This window comes from Podarcis bocagei (genome assembly GCF_964188305.1).
Source record: "Podarcis bocagei genome assembly, chromosome: 4".
NCBI classification, from domain to species: Eukaryota; Metazoa; Chordata; class Lepidosauria; order Squamata; family Lacertidae; genus Podarcis; species Podarcis bocagei.
Window position 1 is genome coordinate 82,473,719 of NC_138128.1, and position 8,214 is coordinate 82,481,932.

General features: G+C 42.4%; 1 long non-coding RNA gene across 1 annotated transcript; it reads right to left on the reverse strand.

The window, feature by feature from the left end:
• Positions 1–2,344: 2,344 nt before the first annotated feature.
• LOC308585352 lies at positions 2,345–6,234 on the reverse strand. The gene is made up of 3 exons (XR_014007316.1): positions 5,937–6,234; positions 4,623–4,940; positions 2,345–4,494 (listed from the first exon to the last, which is right to left on the reverse strand). It is a non-coding gene; the product is annotated as an uncharacterized lncRNA (long non-coding RNA).
• Positions 6,235–8,214: the final 1,980 nt, after the last annotated feature.

Sequence of the window (8,214 nt, forward strand, 5' to 3'; positions counted from 1 at the left end):
GTTCAGCTTCCAAAAAATGTTCGCAAACCAGAACACTTGATTCTGGGTTTGCCGTGTTTGTGTTCCAAGTTGTTTGAGTACCAAGGCCTTTGAGAACCAAGGTACCACTTTACTTTTATAATAATCGATACAAAAGCATCTTATATGGTTATATGTATTATGGTATCTGTTTATGGGTTACATTAGAGTGTGCATGTATCTACTATGCACATTATGCCATATGTGTGGTATTGCATATAATGTATGAGAATTGTTTGCATTTTTAGCAGAAATTATTAAAAAAAAATCACTTCTCATCAGGAATTAGAAAAAAATATATATCTGTGTGGATGATCTCAACATTTAGATTTCAGAAAAATTGGGAAGCCAGAGACCTTGTTTTTAAATATTATGTCTTCAGGCTAGTTCAGAGCAAGGGACTCTTAATCTCGGGGTTGTGGGTTCAAGCTCTAAGTTGGATAAAGTTGCATGGCGGCGGGGGGGGGGGGTTGGACTAGATTATTCTCATAGTTCCTTACTCTACAATTCTATGATTGTATGCTTCTTGGTGAATACCTCAGGACAGCCAGTGGTTAAGTTTGTCACATTTTCTTGACATAATAAACAATCTCAGAACAGGCTGGAGATTTTCAGGCTAAAACAACTATAGTCAATGCCCCTAAACATTTTGTGAATCTAATGGGAGAATAAACTAATTTTTTTAAAAAAAATGTTAGTTTCTTCTCTAGCATGGTGAATCATCAGTTCCGTTGCTACCCCCAATGGCAGCCTCATTTCCTGTCACGGTGTTTCCTGAGTCTCAGATGGAAGCGAGCGTTTAATATGTGAAGTAGGAATCTATCACGGTGATTGGTCAGTTTCGTTGTTACCACCTCCAATGGAAACTTCATTTCCTTTCCCAGTGATTTTCTTGAGTCAAAATGAGAGTACCTCTAACTTTTAAAAAGAAAAAGAAAAAAAGCACTGAAGAAGACTAGGTGCAAGAATTACTTTCATAAGAACTGCTCTGGTGGAATGTGTCTGGTAGGATCAAAGGGCAGACCTAGGAAATTTGGCTGGCCTGTAAACCTTCATTTGGACCCAGACCTTCAAGTGAGCAATATCCTCACGAGCCTATTGCTCTTCAATGCTATTGCAGCCAGCCTGAATTCTGCACAATGCTACTTGGAGCTGTCCATGTTCTGCTTCCTTCCCTGAACCCTTGCCTTGCCTTCCTGGTCTTCCATGCATAATGACCGAGTCTGACCGAGGCATCTGTCTCACAGCCATAAAGACCATAATTCACAGGTAGATCACATGCAGAAGATTCCATGTTCAGTCCTAAGCATCACCATTATCTGTATCAGTTGGAATCTATCTTCCTTGGCTGGTGCAGTGACTCAAGATCAGCCTGCAACCTTGGCATAACCTAACATTGATATGATTGCCATTTTGCCCCATCCTAGTTACTGGTGTCACTGTTCTCAGAGCATGTTCCCACATCTATGGGCATCTCATTTGATTTTGCCATATATGGCTACAGTGAACTTGAAATGTGAGAAATGGAAATAGATTGTACACGGGGCGATGCAGAGTTCTACCTCAGATGTTTGATCTAGGATGGACCATTCACTCATGTAGGTTGTCACAGGATGTTGCAGTTGTCAGCTGATAAATGTGCAGTGTGGAGCAGCCCTCAGGATTGGGCTGTTCACTCCCAGTATAAGTGTTCTACCAGGCAGATCGCAAACAGAAAAAAAGGTGTTGCTGGTGAGCTTTTTAAATAAAACAGATGGAAACCACTAAATTACTTTAATCAGGCGATTGATTGGCTTCTTTTGTTCTGTGTCATGGTTACCAAACGAGGAGGTTTGAAAAAAATATTTTTTCTAATGCATATTTTAATATTCTCAAATGGAACCTTTGCTACTCCATCATGGTAGAAGCGCAATAATGATCAAGACACATGGCATTATTAGCAGAATTAATGACCACCTGAGGTTAATGGCCCAAAGCAAAAGCCTCCAGCCATCAACTGTCTCAGCTGTCCATTAATCCCTGGGAAACGGTCTGTGCATTCATCAGTATTGCTCAATTGAAAGGTGAAGTTTCTCTGTTTGATTTGCCTTTTCATAAAATAAAAGCACTCTAGTTTTGTCATGTAATCACTTCTACATTGATTACCTGGGGGGGGGGGGAAGAAGGTCATCAAAATTAAATTTGCCTATTTAATCACTGAATCCGCATTAAATATTTGTTATAAATATTGCCTTCCAGTGCCTAGTGCATTATAATAGGTACACCAATGAATGTGTGGACATTGATTAAAACATCGAAGTTATACAACTATATGTTGCCTGTTGTCTCCCTCTCCTAAATCTCACGTGCTTGATTTTGGACTTTACAGAATATATTTAGAAATTCAGTCCATCTTTAATGTATTGGTGATATTGGACAGTTAAAACTGAGGAGAAAAATATACTGATTCTTTTTTCTTTTTTTTACATGACCTAATATGAATTCAGTTGAAATGTTGGTACTGTACATGAAAAAAGCAATACCTGATGACTGACCAAATTACTAGCAAATATAGGTTGCATTCTGCAGTCACAAATATGCTTCCGGCTGCTGCTGACATTTTGGAAGGTGGTGTCAGGGTGAGGAGAAATTCCCACTTTCTTTTTTCTAGTAGTGTGGGTTAGGAAATGCCAGCTTTCCACCTCTTATGGGAGTTATAAACATTGTTTATTACGCCCACCATCAGCAAAGCCCAGTGCGTAGGCAGGCAGGCAGATGCTACAATTGTTCATACAGAGAACAAGGTGAGCCAGGGTAATTTTTGCAGCAAGCACACCCTGTTCCTGCACTCCCACGATATTTCTGATCTAGGGGTGAATGGAACCCCCTGATAAAGTCTGATAAGCTTTATCAAAAGTCTTACGCCTTCCCTTGAAAGGTATTTCTCCTTTGCAGAAACTTCCAAATCCAGCTGACTGCTTGTGACATCCTCCAGATGGCTTTGCAGGGCAGGCAAAATGGGGAGGGGTGGTCAGTCTAATTAGGCTTGTGGGCCTTCCCTAATGCTGGTTTAGATGATGCTTAGGAATATTTCCTCTTCAGGAGAAATTCCGATGCTCTGAAGACATTGTGTCTTGCTTGGGCCAGGGGCTTCAGACAAGTCCTCCCATTTCCGTCAAACATCCAGTATGTGAGGGTGCAGAGACCCTCGGGAGAGGGCCACTGGGGCTGTGGTGACCCAGTTATGAATGCCTTTTTTCAGGGAGCCTGACCTGACACCAACAACATTATCCTTTAGGCACCAGGTGAAAACCTCTCTGTTTGGAAAGCATCTCTTTGCTTCTGTTTGCTGTGGTTTATTTTCCGTATTTTATTAGGGTTGTTGCTGTTGTTTTTAAAAATGGCTGTAATATTAAAAATGTTTTTATTACAGTCTGCGTTTCATTAGTTGCTACACTGCGGATCATTTTGTATTGTTCCTTTTAATGGGTGCACGTATTTAAAGGGATGATATGATATGTTGTTATGTTTTGTTCTAGAATTGTACGCTGCCTTGTGAGGGCTGTTTTGCAGCTGACAAAAGCTTTCTATTAAATAAATAATTCCACAAATAAACTATTACTGGGAACCAGACTAGAAACAATTCTGGATGTAGGGTGGCATATAAATATTTTAAATAAAGGACTCCTCCGTCTTACCCAGCTTTCTGGCATCTATGTTACTTTCAACAGCAGCAGAAATAGAACCAATTTTGGAGTGACAGAGAGAGGTGGGGGAAAACACCCCAGGCAAGTAGTTTTCCCATTCACTAACCCCTTATGAATTCATTGAAAGAAAGGCCCGTATCACACTTTAGAAATTCAATTTGCTCCTTTAGCGACCTTCCCCTTTCCTTTCTCTGATGTTGCCATTGTGCAGTCCATATTGTAAATTTAAGGGTCTCAGGGATGAAGATGCTGCATTCCAGATGTTGTGGGACTGCAGCCCCCAGTACGACCACTGGCTGATCGGTGTAAGAGATAAATAAGTAGCAGATTTATCTGAAGCTCTCCAGAAAATGAGTTCTGTGGCCAACCTTTCATGTTTGGCACTGTGCTATACATTATAAAGTGAATGCCTATTTCAGCGCCTTTATATTTAATAGACTTTATTGTAGACATGACAGGCTGCCCCTTCTACCACTTTCTCTGGCTACACTAATGAAATCAAAGCCTTCAGAAATATTAAAACTGAAACACTGAAGGTCTCATATAGTTATGTCACAGAATGTCAGTGCTTTAAATGGGATGTGTATTTCATGTCTCGTACTGCATTCTGCTAGTGAAATATCAGTTAATTATACCTGTGCAGAAAGTAGATCACCCTGCCCCCCACTTCGTAGCTGCCAGATGGTGTTGAGCAGATTTAGTTGCTTCACAGAGCAGCTGAATTTTAACCAGGTAATTCTGATGTTAGAAACAGCAATTGTACCTCAGGTCTGTATTTGGCATCTCCAGCCTACAGTGCAATAATGAAATGTTTGAGTAACAATTGTTACCTTGCCTTAATACTTGTGTAACCATTGTTCCTTTTATTGGGAATGGTGATAATTTCCATAAGAAAAAAGATCTTCCCCCTTTCCTCACCTGTTTTGCACAATCTTCTATCATTTCATCTGGGACTCTTCCCTTTCCTTCTGAATTGATTTGTTGGCATCACTGAAGAGAAACTGAGAGGTGAAAGTATCTGATAGCAGTTGGAGGTCCTGCAAGTCTTCAGCCAGTATTTTTTTCTTTTTGAAACTGTATGCAGAAATATAATTGTCTTTCCTACCTTTAGAGTGCCACCAGAGTCTTTGTGATGTCAGCAGCCATTCCACCAATCCCCACACTCATCTCAGTCCTATTTGCATGACTTGCAACTAACAGATTTCACACTTCAGAAAGGCACAACCTTCCTTGACCCTGTAAAGCCTCTCTTCCTCGGGATGCGATCACTGCATCACGCAGGGGGCATTATGCCCCCTGTCCCACTAACCTGGCTGGCGCACCACGCCCACAGGTAAGCACCCAACCAGGCAGCTTGGAGGGGGCATGGTGTGCGGTTTAAGATACCGCTGCGCCAGCCATTTGGGTGGCGGTTAGGCATTGGAATGTGTTGTTGGTGTGTGGAAGGTCTAGGTGTGGCCATCGCCTACCCCTTCAAATTTGGGTATTCCGTTAAAGGAATCCGGCAGTCGTGGATCCTGTCCGATGCCTGTGTGGCGGGGGGCCATGGCACGACCCTCGGTGACATCAGGGGAGAGCTTATAGTTGTATTAGCATCAACAGGCTCCACCTTCTGGTGAATAAACCCCCTTTTGGGCTCACCCCCTCTTCGAGGGGGTGGAGTCAATCTGTCGTGGTCCAATGCCTAAGCCAATACCTTCTCACTTGCTATAATCAATAAAGTTGTGGCCTTTTCTTGCCCATTAACCTTATACACTGTGTCCGTGTGTCTTTATTTCACAAAGCGGGGATCGAGTCCTCAAACCACAAGCAAAAGTTGATGGAAGGGGAAATGTTGCCATATGGACGTGAACAGAAGTTGGCACATATTTCCACATTTGGTAGCTTTTCACTAGCATTGATTAAGCTGGTCACTTCATGTGTGTTCATGCTCCTTAGTGAAGCTGGAGCCACAGCATTCCCTCTGTATATGTATTTCTAGGGGTAGACTAAAAGAGCTTCCCAACCCTGTTCATCACCCACTTTTGCAGGAACTGCAATATAGACAGGAACTGATCACCTGCCATCAGTAGTGGGTGGTGCTCATTGGGATTGACAGGGCAGAAAACAAGGAGACCAACGGTAGGTGGAGCCAGAGCCAATGAAAGACAGAGCCATCTCCCAACTGGATGTGAGGCAGTAGACAAGTAGGGGCAGTATTATTTTTCTAGAAAAAGAGGCGCTTAAACTCACCATGAATGCCTCCTTTGTTCTGGGCGCCAGTGTGGTGTAGTAGTTAAGAGCGGTAGTCTCGTAATCTGGGAACCGGGTTCGCGTCTCCGCTCCTCCACCTGCAGCTGCTGGGTGACCTTGGGCCAGTCACACTTCTTTGAAGTCTCTCAGCCCCACTCACCTCACAGTGTTTGTTGTGGGGGAGGAAGGGAAAGGAGAATGTTAGCCGCTTTGAGACTCCTTAGGGTAGTGATAAAGCGGGACATCAAATCCAAACTCCTCCTCCTCCTCCTCCTCCTCTTCTTCTTCTTCTCCTCCTCCTCCTCCTCTTATAATGGCAATGCTACTCACCTGAGAGATTCCAGAACTGTGTTCCAGTAAGTTCTGGCTGCTGACATTACAGACTCTGGTGGCACTCTAAAGGGCCGCACTCTGGGTGGGGGTTGGCTGACGATAGACAGGAGTTGGTGGGGCAATGCCCCATTTGCCCTATTTGTCTATCCTCCACTGCTTCCAGAAATTTCATGAGTTAAAAACCAGGCCATGACTTACAAGACTGCTTTTGTTTCCAAAGGGCTGTGAAGTTGAGATAACTTTTTTCCCTAACAGAAGCTGTGGGGAACATTTATTTCTTAATGTGCTGCAGGCATAAAGAAATTAGCCAGGGCCTGAGGACTGAAAGGGAACCCAAGAAATATCTTATAACCACTTATCGTTTCACCTTAAAGAGCTCTTTTAGTTGCTCAGTTTCCTGCCCAGACACTATGGCAGAATTCGTTCCATAGTGACTCAAGGGGGGAAATGTCACATTGTGAGTCATCAGTGCCATTTAAAGAAACATCTACATTTTCCTTTGGGGCTTATCCTTATTACGTGACCTCAACCTGCTTATGTAAGAAGACAGCCTGATAAGAGGTATAATACTCTTGCCTAAATAGGGTCTCTTTAAAGAAAAATAGCTAGGTGTTTGAGTTAAGTCCTCTGCAGTGAGGAATACAGTGGTGCCCCGCAAGACGAATGCCTCGCAAGACGAAAAACTCGCTAGGCGAAAGGGTTTTCCGTTTTTGCGTTGCTTTGCTAGACGAATTTCCCTATGGGCTTGCTTCGCAAGACGAAAACGTCTTGCACTTTTTTCTTAAAGCCGCTTGAAGAGGTGCAGTTGCGACGGACCGTGCTTCGCAAGACGAAAAACATCGCAAGACGAAAAGACTCGTGGAACGAATTATTTTCGTCTTGCGAGGCGCCACTGTATAGACAACCCAAACTTCCAGATATACTCTTTATGGGACAAGAGAAATGCCTGCACTTGTGGATGGTTATAAACAAAGAAATCTATAGTAAAGTACATGCCATAATGTTCTCCTTGCAGTGGCTCAGCTCCATTAATCCAGGTCTCCACTAGAATTGGCGCAGGTAGCAGCCTTTATTATTTGGAACCACATTTGATCGATTATAATCAGAACTTTGTAGTAAGGGGTCACAACTGTGGTCAAAAACAGCAACCCAATTAAGGACTTTGATCTATTTTATCAATCCAGCAAACCAGTCATCAGCTCCTTGTTATTTTCAATTCATTTTTATAAATAAATGCAATTATTCATCTGGCAGCCCCACACCCGTCTCCCAGAATATCCCCATACGCCTTGTCCTGCTTTTAACAACCCTTCACCCTGATCCCATTCTAAACTTCACTGTGACCATCACATTCCTCTATTACAGTTTGGGGAGTAGCCATTGTTGACAGCCTGCCTATGATTCTGTGCTGCTATAGCCCGCTCTGGAGGAATAATAAGCCCTGCAGGTTGTAGGTGTTGCTCCTCCATTATTATTATTTTTGCTATCACCAGGCAAGTGATTCCTTCCATCTCCCCTTGCCAGTTTTAATTTTTGGTCAGACACCAGCCAGTGAGCTAAGCCTATAATAAATTAAATTTTGGGACAACATTAAGTAGATACTGTGTTTGGTAAAGTGCTATGATTAAAGATACAGGACTCAGCTATACAGCTGCAAATATAATGTTTTAAGTGAGTTTTAAGCGCATTACACAAATGTGACACTAGTTGGCAATGATGAGCCCATGGCAAATTCAATATTTTTTCAAAATACTTTTTTTTAAAAAAGCATTTTGACAGTGTGTGGTTTTTTTAAAAATATGTGTCTACATTCCATCTGTACAGTATCATGTGGGAGTAATAAAAGCCCCATGTTCCTAAATGTTCTCGAAGTATTTTTGCTCTAATTTCTCTTGTCCATTATATAATTTCTGCTCTTTCTGTTGGGAGGCAATTGGGTCTCTGG